Here is a 12,845-nt window from a genome sequence, read left to right as displayed (position 1 = left end):
TCTGGCCTTAGGAAACCTATTACCACTCTTTCAAATTTATGTGCCTGTAGCTACATTCACATACTTGAATAAGTGACTGGAAGACTGTGGAAAAGCAAGTCGTTTATGTAATTCTGTGACTGTGAAGCACAGCAATGGTTCTGCAAGAGCTGAGGATGCTTAATTTTACACTGATTGGTGCAGTTCACTTAAACATTTGAATAATTTTCAGTAAGAAGTGGAACTGAGTACCTAATTTGAAGTAATAGATTTTTAATCTTCTGTCATTCTCTAAGCACGTCAGTTTATTTATGTGTAAAATATTTCTGATTCTGCCATACCTATGATTCCGCAGATATTGGTTTGTCTGTGTTAGCTGGGTCATAAGCAATTAGAGTGTCTGCTGAATGCATGCAAGCAGGGAAGAGTTGACTAGGTAACGAAATGGTGCCATGTAAGTAACAGTAATTAAATAATGTGAATGATTATTTAATGTATAAATATTTAAAGTAAAAGCTGCTTCTTATTCAATGAAAGACACTTGCACTAATTATCCAATTGTGCAGGTCCCTTGCTCTCACTCTAGAAAAAAAACAAAACCTTTTGAGGGTTGTCTAAAAGTTTTTCTTCAGGTTAAGGGTAAAAACACAGTGGGCAGTTATGCTTCCATAAGGAGATGAGGCAGCAGCATGTGTGGAGAACATGTATGCCTTTGTATCTATCCGTCTATATACATATAATCTTGCAAGTGCTTTTGATGTTACCGTCAGTGTAAGTACTATTGATGGACAGTGTGGGGGTTGACAGGCAGGGTATGTTTTTGGAGCAAGGACCTCTAGAATAAAAATACTGCGCATTCCTGTACGTACAACTTCCATCAATTCCATCCGCTACTTCTCTCCTCCTGCAGTGTATGCAGATATGGCTACAAATTACATATGTGCACTCCTATAGTTTACATCCTCTTTGCTCCTTTGGTTCACTTTCAAGAGTGGTTTAACATTTTCTAGGCTTAAGTAAAGATTTATTCTTTGAAATGATCAGAATTCTTCCTTCAAAAAATACATGACTTGATTTAATGCTCTGTTTTCTGATGTAAGTTAAATACGGTTCCCTGCATCTTTAAAATGATGACCCTTTTTTAAAATTTGCTTATGATGGTTAATCAGCAAATCAAGACATACTTCAACTTGAATTAAGGCTCAGCAGAAATGCAGAAGGGTTGTGAATGTAGGACAGGCAATCATCTGAAAATTGAAAAAGTACATTATAGAAAATATTTATGGGAAATGTGCATTTTTCAGAGGGCAGATACGGCTGCTTCTGTTGCCACAGTTATCAGGATTTTTACTAATTAGCTGAAGTATAATTAACCGTTAAGTCAAAGGAGCTATATTCTTGTTTCTATGTAAAGAGGTGTCACTATTCCTGTATTCATGAGATGAAATGGTTATCTGTTTGTTTTAATTTACTCTGGTAAAGCTTATTTATCTCTCCAAGCATGAGTAAATTATACAACACTCAATATTACATTCATGCTGTTTTATATGATCTTAGTTCCATTTTCCACCAATGGAATTCTTTCAGGTGGCTCAGCATCTTGTTAGTGCTTTGTCCATTGGCAAGGATGACCCAGATGATTGGAGAATGTCTGGCTTCATGTAAGTTTTGCCATTCACAGCAGCTGTCATGCTTGCTCTCTGTCTTATGGTAAGTCTTAAATGTGCAGTTGTGGTAGTTCTTAATGGCTCAGAATCCTGAGCTTGTTTTGATTCTTAGTGCTGGGCCAAGTGCGTGTAGACATGCATGTAGACAGTGCATGATGTGTTTTAGAAAAGTCTGGTGTTTTTAATTCATGAGCTGTTGAGGTGGTTTTGATAGGGTTCTACATCTGAATTAGCTCCCTAATAAAATTTTCCGTCTTGGTAAGTCCTCAAAGCACTGTTCGATTTGGTCAGTTTTTGATTCTGGCTGTATCTAGGAGGTTGACAGCATATTTTTAACTCATGCAGTTTAGTGCACAAGGTGCTTGCACCAGCACACAGATTACTTTAGGTCCAATTGAGCTGGTGATCGAATTCACCCTATTGGGTGATCTGGAGATTGCCATTTCTGGTTCTCCATTCAGTTAAATGAAGAGCATGGTAGGAACTGTCTTAAGTTATAGTTATCTCTAGACAAACAGTATTACTTTCTAGCCACTTGTTATGGCTTTCTGGGTTGTGCAAGCTTTGACAGGAGTGGAAATTCGTTCTTGCCATTATTTCAATCTTATTTTACCAAATTTAAAGCCTACTTTTGAAAAGTCCAAGTGTAAGGAGGAACTGAAAGTTGTTACTAATTTGTAACTTCTGTTTCAAATTCAGTCAAGAGGAGTAATTAATACTTGATGTGTGTAAATATAACTGAATGATTTCCTCTTGTTGAAGTTAGTTCATCAGGAATTTTGCTGGAATTCTTGGCTGATGCTTTTAATTTGTCTTACGTGGCAGATAATTTGTATTTAATAGATAGAAAGGCTCTAAAGACTGCAGTGCTGGAATGACACTGAAACTGGGAGCTCTTGTGATCTATGACAAGTAAAGAGAAATTGTATTATAGTAATTGACTTCAGCAGGATCGAGACTTTCTTCAACAATTCCGTTGAGCTTTTTTAAGTTTTTGCAGTCTATTTTAAGATGTGCACACTGAAAGTAGTACTTCTAATCAAAATGGGCTATATTTTATTCAGACCTTGGAGACCAAGTAGGTAGAGCTAATTGGCTTATAACTGACCTGCTTAAAGGATGTCAAAATTGGCTGTTGGCTGTTCCGTTATAACATTAACTTGATTGACTAAGAGTCTGGCAGGAAGATATGAAATATTATGAACACAATTCATTAAAATTGTCCCCATTTTAGATCATTACATATTTTCAGAACAAATGGAACATACTTGCAGTATGAAAGAAATACAGATATGTAAGTTGTTAACCCCTCACCACCTCCTTCCCCTGCTCTTCAGCCCTATGGAATCAAAAAAAAAAGAAATTCCATTTGATCTTGTGAAAATAAGGGAGGAGCAATGGGACATAAATATATATATATGTATATTTTCATGATACTGTGGGCTTGACATCCACTGTTTACTTCTGAGTTGTCTGGTTGGCTGCCATGCAAAAACTGAACGCAAAAATAGTGTGCATATGGATCTATAATGACATTCAAGTTTTGCCTCTCTCCTGTTTGTTGGGTTAAGGGAGTTTGTTTATTTGGATAATAGTTTTATTTCATCATTTTAAAATCATTAACTTTGTGCTACTAGGCATATAGCTGTCCTTTCTCAGATGACTGATCTAATTACATCATTTGTAGGATTCAGTTTTGAATGTGGCATAATTAGGTGATGGTTAAATGTACAACACAGGCACTGTTTGTAGCTTGAAGAAATCACAGTTAGTGGCAGTCTCACTGTGTCAGAGGATGGGAAATTGTTCAGTTCCATAGAATTAGAGAATAATAAAATGGCTTGGGTTGGATGGGACCCAAGGATCATCAAGTTTCAGCCCGTCTGCCACACAGGGCCACCAATTTCCAGATCAGATATTAGACCATGTCGCCCAGAGCCTCATTCAGCCTGGAATTTCAGTGTCTTGCATGCACATATGAAGCACATCTGTACAAAACACACCTAAGTGCTAATTGGTAAGGAGGAAGAGAGTGCTCTGCACTCTTAAACCTAGCTGTTAGTGTAGCCTTATGCCCTGCTTACAGCTCTGGCTGCCTGGGTAGCTGCTGTGGAGAGAACAGTAAGGTGCTTGCGTATAGTAATTTTAAGGTGTGCAGGTGCAGCTTCCCGTCCTTCAGCCAAGATCTTCTGGGTTTTTTTGTTTAGTTGGTTGGGTTTTTTGGAGTTGTTTGTTTGTTTTTAACTGCAGGACTGTGGCAGAGCCATAGCTAAGAAGTCATTAAAACAAATCTGTTGGTTTCCTGGAGTCGTGTTTTGTGCAACGCTTATAACACAGTGCTGCCATTCTTTATGCATTTGAGCTGCGCGTCTTGTCCACGTCTTCAGAGTTCCTGATTATTACATACTTTTAATTCTTTTTGGATTATCCAAATCTCACTGGAATCCTCTAAGAGCAAATACTGAATTCAGAAACTTTAAGCTGGAAACTTTGTCCCTTTTTGTTTCTTCATGGTGTAAATAGCTGTTTCAGGTTCTATATTTGAGCACAGAAGGCACAATTTAATGAGTACCAGTCTTCTGAAAGAGACAACGTGCTGGAGGAGGGTTTGTCTTTTGTGTCTTTATGGTTTTGTTTTTCAAATCATGCTACACTGTAGTTCCAAGTGTAGAGGGTTTCAGAGGCATTGCTGGATGCTTATGTTCATGGGTGTTTCATAGCAAACACGTTGACAGCTGGCAAAGTGAGCATATCGTTCTTTCGTGTGAAACTCACACCCACGCTGCATTCACAGCGTGAATGGAGTCTTGTAAGCATCATTTCACTTACTTGCATCTTATGCTCCCTTGAACATTTCTAGCTCTCTTGATGCCTTGATACTAATCACTGTCTCCCAGTATTTCTCCCTAACTACTATTTTCTCTTTTAAATTCAACTGCAAACTTACTTAGTTTTTCTTACCATTTTCTCTTCAGCACTTTGCACGTTCTACCTTAACTGGACTTTCTTTCTCATTTGTCTTATATATTTATGGATTGGACTGTGTCCTTTGCTGTACATTAAATCCTTTGGTGCTCTCTAGCCAGCCTTGACTGTGTGAATTTAATGAGAGTTGTCTAGTGGTTTGTGTCATAACTTATCTTAAGCTGATTTTTCAACTGTCTGCTTTTGGGCTTGTTTATCACTTTCCCAGTGTGGCACACGTAAGGGTGTTCTGAAGGTTGTTGCTTGGAGTCTCATTCCCCAGAGTCAATGACTCATCTGGATACAGGTCTGTAGCTGCATTGCTCTTAAATAAACATTCATGTTACAGGGTGGAATGAGGGGAAGAGCCTGCGAGGGAAGGCAATCTTCTGAGCAGCCCTGTAGTGCTGAGACATCCAGTAACAGACTATTAGAGACATATTTTAGAGCTCCGAGTAGTCCAGCCCTTTTGCAAACTAAGGAGAGGTCATGAGCAGGAGTGATTATGGTTTTGACAGTTTTTGTGGTGGTGCTTTCAGTCTGGATTTTAAAGGAGCTTTTCTACTCCTGTTGAGTGATTGCTGCTACACAGGAAGAGGTGAGGTTCTTCTGCAGCCTTGCAAAATATGGAAGAAGCTCAGAAATGAAACATGACATTTTGCTAATCATCAGATAATCAGACCTAAATTGGAAGGTTCCAAAAGCATAGCCAGAATCTAATGATGCGTCTTCTCTCGGTGTAGAATAAAGTCCCGATAGGATAATTGTACTTTCATAATCTGTATGTGTTCTTAATGTCATTTAAAAAGACAACATATCAAATCAAGCTCTCACTGGCATTTAACTTGAGCTGTCCCTCATAAAACATGCCATGTGACAGTGGCACAAATCACTGTCAACGTGCTTTATGACATTTATGCATATCTTGAAGGTAAGTCAGGAGACTTCCACAGGATAATGAACTAATGTATCTCAGCTTCAGCCAGCTTGTTGTCAGAATGACATCTGTTTTTAATCACTGATAGCAAAAGATGATGTAAGGTGCTGTACAGCTTGCTTCTGACTGTTTTTAGGTGTATTTATCAGAAACATTGTGCACTGTTCCAAGATTAATAGTGAAGCTATAATCAGATAATTTGCAACAGAAAGTTCCATTGCAGAACCTGTGAGCTGTTTCTGTGTGGTTGCTTTTTATCTCATGTTCTCTGTCATGCTACTGCAAATATTTATGCTGAAAAAGATGTCTGGGCTTTAGTGAGCTTTCCTAGCACCTGGAATTCTCAGCTGCGAGTCGCTTTTGTTAGTTGCCGAAGGATGGCAAGACAGGAATGGCCCTGATTCTCCACACAGTTCTTAATTCAACTAGGTAAGATTTCTTTCAAGACATCATTTGATCGTCTTGGCAATAACCATTTTCTCAGGAGAAGCTAGTATAATGGAGCAGCCCCAGACCTCTTCTTCAGATATGTTAGAGGCAAATGCTGACTGAGGCATGGGATATGATAGGTGTATTTGCGCTGCTTATCTCAGCTGCAGCACGCAACATTTCAAGGATCTGTTAAACTTTCAGGGTCAGTTCAAAGCTTACATGTTAAACCACTGTGAACAAGTGTGTAGAATCAGAATGTTCAGCTTTCCTAACCAAATTCATAAGGTGCCTTTTGTTTCCATTAACCATTTACTGGGAATCCTGCTTTACACAAAGCTCTTCACAAGAAGAGAATTGCACTAAGCTCTCAGTTTATCACTGAAGGATATTCATATTTTTAAAGTCTGTTTTATAGTTAGGAGAGATCTATGTTAATTTACTTATGGCGTGGTCCGAGCACTGATTTATTAGATCTTGTGGTTTGCTTCAAGCAGATCTTCTCACCTAGATTTTGCACGAGCGGGTCTGAAAAGCATCTGTCACTTCAAGGTAATCAAAGCTTCCTCACATCAGGCCTTAACAAAACAGAGGAGGGTAATCTGTACAACGTGCAGTTACTGATTGCCATCCTCCTTCCCTACAAATAATAAATAATTTACAGGTATCACATGTCCCTCCTAGAGTTCATTGTACAGGCAGAAAAAGAAACTATCTGCATTTCATCATTAGCTTAATCAAGGCAGTGTATCTGTAACCTGCTGTGAGAGCGATTGCTGCGGAGAGGGGAGAGTTGATGTCTGTGTAACAAATCATTGTGAACCTTGAAGTTCTTAAATTTTATTTCATTTTAACTGAAGTATTTCAGAACCTAGAACTCTCTTCTTATGAGTAGGGCTGATATTTCAAAAAAAGAGTGTTCAGGAACAAAGCTTGTAAATAATCAAATACTAAATTTCCCGTTTCTTCCTATGGGAGGGAAGGGGTTATTTGTTTGTTTTTATTAAATAGTTCAACATAAAAGAGTAATCCTTGACTCTTGGAGGAAAGGGAATCCTTAATATCCAACAGCCTCAGCTGAAGCAAAGGGCCGTGTACCTTGAAGACCTGATTTTGGCTACTCAACACCAAGGCTGCAATTCATGACCTTCTATTTAGTTGTAGCAAAGATCTCCAGGCCCACAAGGTACCTGCCTGCAGCGGAGAGCCAAAATCTAACACCTGGGTAGAGTCCCAGACAGGCCATTACTGAAAACGGGGATGTGGGACCCAGTCCTACACAGGTAGCTGGATTTGGCTATTGTTGCATAATTATCCATCTGTATGAGAAGTGCTTCTGACTTGTTTTGAACTCAGTTTTATTTTACTCAATTGCTTTACTGTGTATGTAATTGGAAGCAAAAGCAATGTAAGCAGGAAAGGTTAAAACTGTCACAGTTCAGTTTGGAATTGAGTGACAAAGAATTCACTATTTGTGTACAGCTGAAATAGATACTTGTTTAGAGGAAAAGCAGTTGGAATACAAGAAAGAAGGGACTTACAAAATATTTCATGATTCAAAGAATCTCAGATTTTTAGTTGATATGAATTTTATCCCAAAGTATTTTATTTGTTTGGATGAAGATGGTAACTGAGAACAGTTAGTTTGGAGTTTTTGCCTTCCTTCTATAATCCTCCTTTTTTTTTTCTTCACCTCCCTTGAGGTGCCCTGTGGCCTCTTTTCTTCCTCTATTTCCAGATCTGTTTTTGTTTTGTTTCTTTTCTGGAGTTTTAAAGCCCGCGGGTTAAAAAGAGTGAAGAAGGCAGATCTGAAATGCTCAAGAGAGATCACATTGTGTAAAAGCAGAATGAAAGTCAAATGGGAGGAAAAAATATATGGAAAAGCACAATGCATGGGACCAAAAAGTTGAAAGAAGGCTTAAAGAGACCTTTGAAAACAGATTTTTCCTTGAGAAAATACTCTGTGAAATGTTCTTTCAGGTTCTTTTATCTCCTGGCCGTTTACTGAGATACATTTTGAGATGGAAACACTCCCCTGAGTGCATGTAAGCTCAGAAATGAGCTGGAGACTAACTGGAGATGCAGAATTCTGCTTTGCACCCTGGGTTTTTCTTCCCTGCCCCTACACTTCATATGCTGGATTTTTCTAGTTCAGAGATATATGTAATTCTGGAACAATAGATGATGGCTTTTGTTTTCCAAGATAAAATTGATTCTTGGCATGTTTTGGTGTTCTTCTCAGTATCAAGTCACAGCAATTTACCTCATGTTTTATGAAGTCTGTAGCATAATGTGCAAGAGTACGTCGAGAGGAGCCTAACAGACAAAACAGCTCAGCTATTTTGGAGGAGATGTGGCTAGAGTTGACAAGAATGAACTCTAAGGTTATGAATTACAGTTACAGGAATATAAAGTATATTGTCTAGCCGTACATGTGTTTACTGTAAGAAAAATACTAGACTGGTCCAAATTCAGTGCTGCTTTACTTTTGCTTAGGATCCTACCAGGTCAGATTCTGACCTGGATCAAATGAATATCAAATCAGAGTAAATTGATAGAAACGAACCACTTTATAACAAGAGTTAAGAATCAAAGAGGTCAATGTAGCTGTATCTGAACAAACTTGATTTGGACCAACTAAGCCAGTGAATGCTTTTGTTTTATGTAATGCCTTAGTTGTGAACTTGAGCATCCCCACAGATGTTTCAGTGATGAATTTTGTTTGGAGAAGGGCCCACTCAGAGTTCTAAACTAAGTTATCTTTCATATTAAGCTCTTTTCTGTGTCTGTGCTTCGTATGCATTGTAGAGTTAGTGTAGTAATGTTGAGTTCTGAACAAAAGCTGCATTTGCGTATCTGATCTTGCTTAATAGGGGTATTAAAATATTGAAAAAGAATTGGAGTTGATGGCTATGATGATACACACTCAAGGATTTCAGAAGACAAGTGAGCCTTGTGTATCTTTTGATTACAGGAGTTGGAACCATCTACCTGTATTGGAAGGGGTTTAGTGTGAATGTGGATCCATGATACTTGGAGGCAGTAAAATAAAATGCAGTGGTAAAGCACTATGATTGAAGAAATGACAAGGAGGTGAATGAATGGTCCTCGCTCTTTTTAGTTGTTGGATAAATGGTGGTTGCTAGACAGTTAGTGGGTAGAAAGCACTGGATTCCTCAGCATGTAGGAAATGAGAAATGATGAATATTTCTTGGGTCAAACACTTGATTTGCATTCAAATAGGGGTGAAAGAAACCCCATTGGTTTGACAGGCTGACTTATTGAAGCCTAAGGTTTTATTTATGAAAGTTTCCCGAGCTCTCAACGTTGCTCTCATCAATCTGAACAGCCTGTGTGAGCTGATGGTGGCACTGTGCAGTGTGTTCCCTTTTGATTTAGTGTAAAAAGATCTGCAGCCTCGGTCATGCTGCTGCCGGGGGACAGGGTGTGCTGCATCTCACTGATCCCAAATGCATCTGACAGCATCAGCCGCCTCAGCACTGCCATCAAGTTCAGCTTTGCGTGTGAGTGGAAGGTCTGGGTGAAAAATCAATGGGATGGAAGTTCCCTTTTTTGTCAAGTAGTTCCCATTCTTGTTTTGAGTTTGAATTCTTGCTAACAAGTTTTTGAGAATTTCTGTACTAAAACAATTCAATCATAGCTTATATTTTCAAAAGGCATTACAGCTTGAGGTACCCAGAACAGATGAGCAGGCAAATTTCTCGCTGTGTGAGTGAAATCTTCAAGCCAACAGATGCCTTCTGTTGTGGTGAGGGACTCATCTTCCCACCCCTTTAAGCATAGCAACCCCAGAGCTGACATGCACTTAGTTCGGGCAGTGAAGTTAGCTCTGTAGGTTAAATGATGAATCCCTGAAAGTCATGTACCTAGATAGCTCTCCCAGAGCCATCTTAGGGTGTGAAGTTGGATGCTGCCTTGTCCTGGAAGGTAGAATCAAAACGTTTTCCTGCAATATTGCACCGATTCTCCACACTACATCCTGATGATCTTCAATCTTTATTTTTTCCCTCAAGTGATCACTGATTAATCTAAAAGTCTGTGAAATTAAGTTGTTTGAACCAGGAATTAAAAATTTCCAGCAATTAAAAACAAAGAAACCAACCAAAACAGCCACCAGCATTGTAAAGTGATTAAACGCAACAACAACTGAGATGCTGAAATTAGTTGTCCTCGTTCCAAAGGATTCGTAACTACTATGATGTTTTCGAAGCTATTAAATGATAGTTAAACTGTGTTATTATTTGTAAAGCAGCTACTTTTGTATCCCGGGCCCACTGAGTGACTGTCTTGCACAGCAGGAGATTGGGAGATAGCGAGCCTAATCATTGTCATTTTACTGTACAAAAGGCAATTTTAGAAAATGATTCCTTAAATTATAAGATCCAAACAAAGGCAAAGCTCTGCAGCTGGGAACTTTGTTCTTTCTTGTCATTAACAGTGTCTTTATCCTAAGTGTTGTCAACCTGGAGCAGTTTCACTACTGAGAGTCTAAATATAGTAAAAGGAATTAAATTTTGTGCATATTTAATTATATTTCTACTACTTAATACACGTATGAGGACATAATGCACTAGATAAGCTGTCAGAAACTTCTATAGGAAGGTTATTCTGTGGACGATGATTTTGTTTCTCTCCTGAATTATCCTCACTTGGCTCCACTATAATTGTGCTGCAGTCAATAACGTCACACTGCTGTGGATTTAAAATAAGGTAGAAGCGAGTCAGATGTGATGAATCTAACGTATTGGGTGAGAGTTTTCTGATAGCTTGCATGTGTAGTAGTCTAGACAGTTACTCATTACCCTGGATTCACAAATGAGGTTTTCCTTCTGCCTTCTGTTTGGAAGGTTTTATGGTGCTACCTCCTGTCACCTTCTGATTTTAGTCAGTATTTTGCAGCATTTGCTCTTGGGATGTATTCAATATGTGTGTTTTATAGCAGTGTCATTACCTTAGATTTTTTTTTTTCTTGTATGAATTTCATAAATTCCTCACTGAGCTCCTCACCATTCAGATCATTTTCAAAGCTTTGTCACCCTTGCTTGTTCTAAATTAGAAAAACCTTAGAGAAATATGACCTCCAGCTGAATGCATTGCTTTTTCTAGCTTATAATAAATGTGCCTGAAACACTTAGTTCCAAAGTCTCATTCTGTTGGAATTTTCCTTTTTTATGTGGAAGCGCTTTAGACTGATGTTGCACAGATGCAGGTGACTGAGTTGAGGTGCAAGGCACTGAGAATTGGTTCTGCAGTGTTTTGGGAGTTGCATGACAGGAGTTACTGAGTTACTTGAGCACATCTGGTTAACTCCCTTTGCTGAGGTTGTTCTGCTCATATGGTTGGGATGGGAGGGAGCTCTTGTGTTCACAGGGGTGGTATCTCTCTCTATCCTTTGCAAAAGTGAAATGAAATTCAGCGTTGCATGAGGAACACAGGCAAATAGTTTAGCCTTCTGTTAAGCTTCATGATTTCCCTTCTCTCCTATCCTGACTTCCACTTAGTTGTCATCATTCTCTTAAAGTGATCACTGCTGCTTTACCAGTAGGTGTTTCAAAGCTTCTTAGTATCTTCAGATCACCTATTTCATATGTTGCATTACCGATGATTTATACACCCAGCAGGTGACAGATGTGAGAAAAGACTGCATGCAGGGCCAAAATACAGAGCTCTGCCACTGTGTACAGGGAGCGGTTTGGTAGAGATGCAGGAAGGATCAGATGGCTGCTAGAGTTGCTAGGGGGAGAAGGATAATGACAAGTTACTGTGACATTTATGACTATGCTGATTAAGAAGACTGAATAAATTTATGGTATATTTCTAGAGCGTTACTTACTGTACAGCCATCAGATATAAAGGTTGCTAAGGCAAGTACAGATTTCCTATTAACCAGGAAGGTGAATAGTCTCATAAAACCCATGAAACTTGTTAGCAAATAAATTGCAGATGAGAAGCACCTCTTGACCTCTGGAAGTTTTGTGTTTCCAAACAAGGTTATAAAGACTTTTTCTTGATTAGTTTTAAGAAAAAAAAGTCTGTAGTACTGTCAAATCAAAATGTGCTGTGTCTGGTATTTCCCATGTCTGGTGTGACAGCTTACACAGATTGGAAAATCATCACTGAGCTAAAAATATCAGTGTGGAGGCAGCAGGGTAAGAAAGTGCCTTTAAGTAGGACTTGGTTTTCAGCTTTGGTACTCGGTAAGGTTAGGTTCTATAGCATTCCCACCTGAAAACTAAATATATACATATACAGACACGTATGATCTGTTTGTTAAAGATTTTCTAACTTGTGAGAAATAGATAAGGAAATGATTATCAATAGGATTTTCTTCTTTCTCACAGTGTAACTTGCTCAGTAATTAATGATCTTGGGAAAGCCCAGTGAAATACAGAAAATGTATTGGTGTTTCAGTAGGAAATGGTGGCAAGAACTTCTGCGTGGTGCTTGAGCAAAAGAGCAGGGTGGATACTGACCAAGTCCAGAGGGGAGAATGTTGCAGCTGGGGATGCTGTAGCTGATTTGGTTTGAGAGTGTGTGGAATTAAAGGAAGACAAAATCATCAGTTGTGTCCTCTTGTTGCTTTCCCATTTATGACAGAGGTTTTCTGCTTTCATTTCTCTTTTCCCATCTTTTCACACTCGTGGTCTTTGTCTTGCAGGCCACTTAGGGCATTGCGGTTGCTCCTGTAGAATAACTGCTCCAAGACAATGAATGCTGTGTAGTAGTCACAGGCAGCATTTGGTGAATTAAGACTGTCCAGGAGCCCAAAGAACAGAAGTTACTGCTTTCTCTTATTTGCAGAGGGTGAATTCTTATTCCCTACATCAGGTTTATTTCTCTTAGCAGTC

The sequence above is a fragment of the Excalfactoria chinensis genome, chromosome 9, assembly GCF_039878825.1.
Source record: "Excalfactoria chinensis isolate bCotChi1 chromosome 9, bCotChi1.hap2, whole genome shotgun sequence".
Lineage (NCBI taxonomy): Eukaryota > Metazoa > Chordata > Aves > Galliformes > Phasianidae > Excalfactoria > Excalfactoria chinensis.
The sequence above is the reverse complement of the archived record's forward strand: the minus strand, read 5'-3'. Positions refer to the sequence as shown.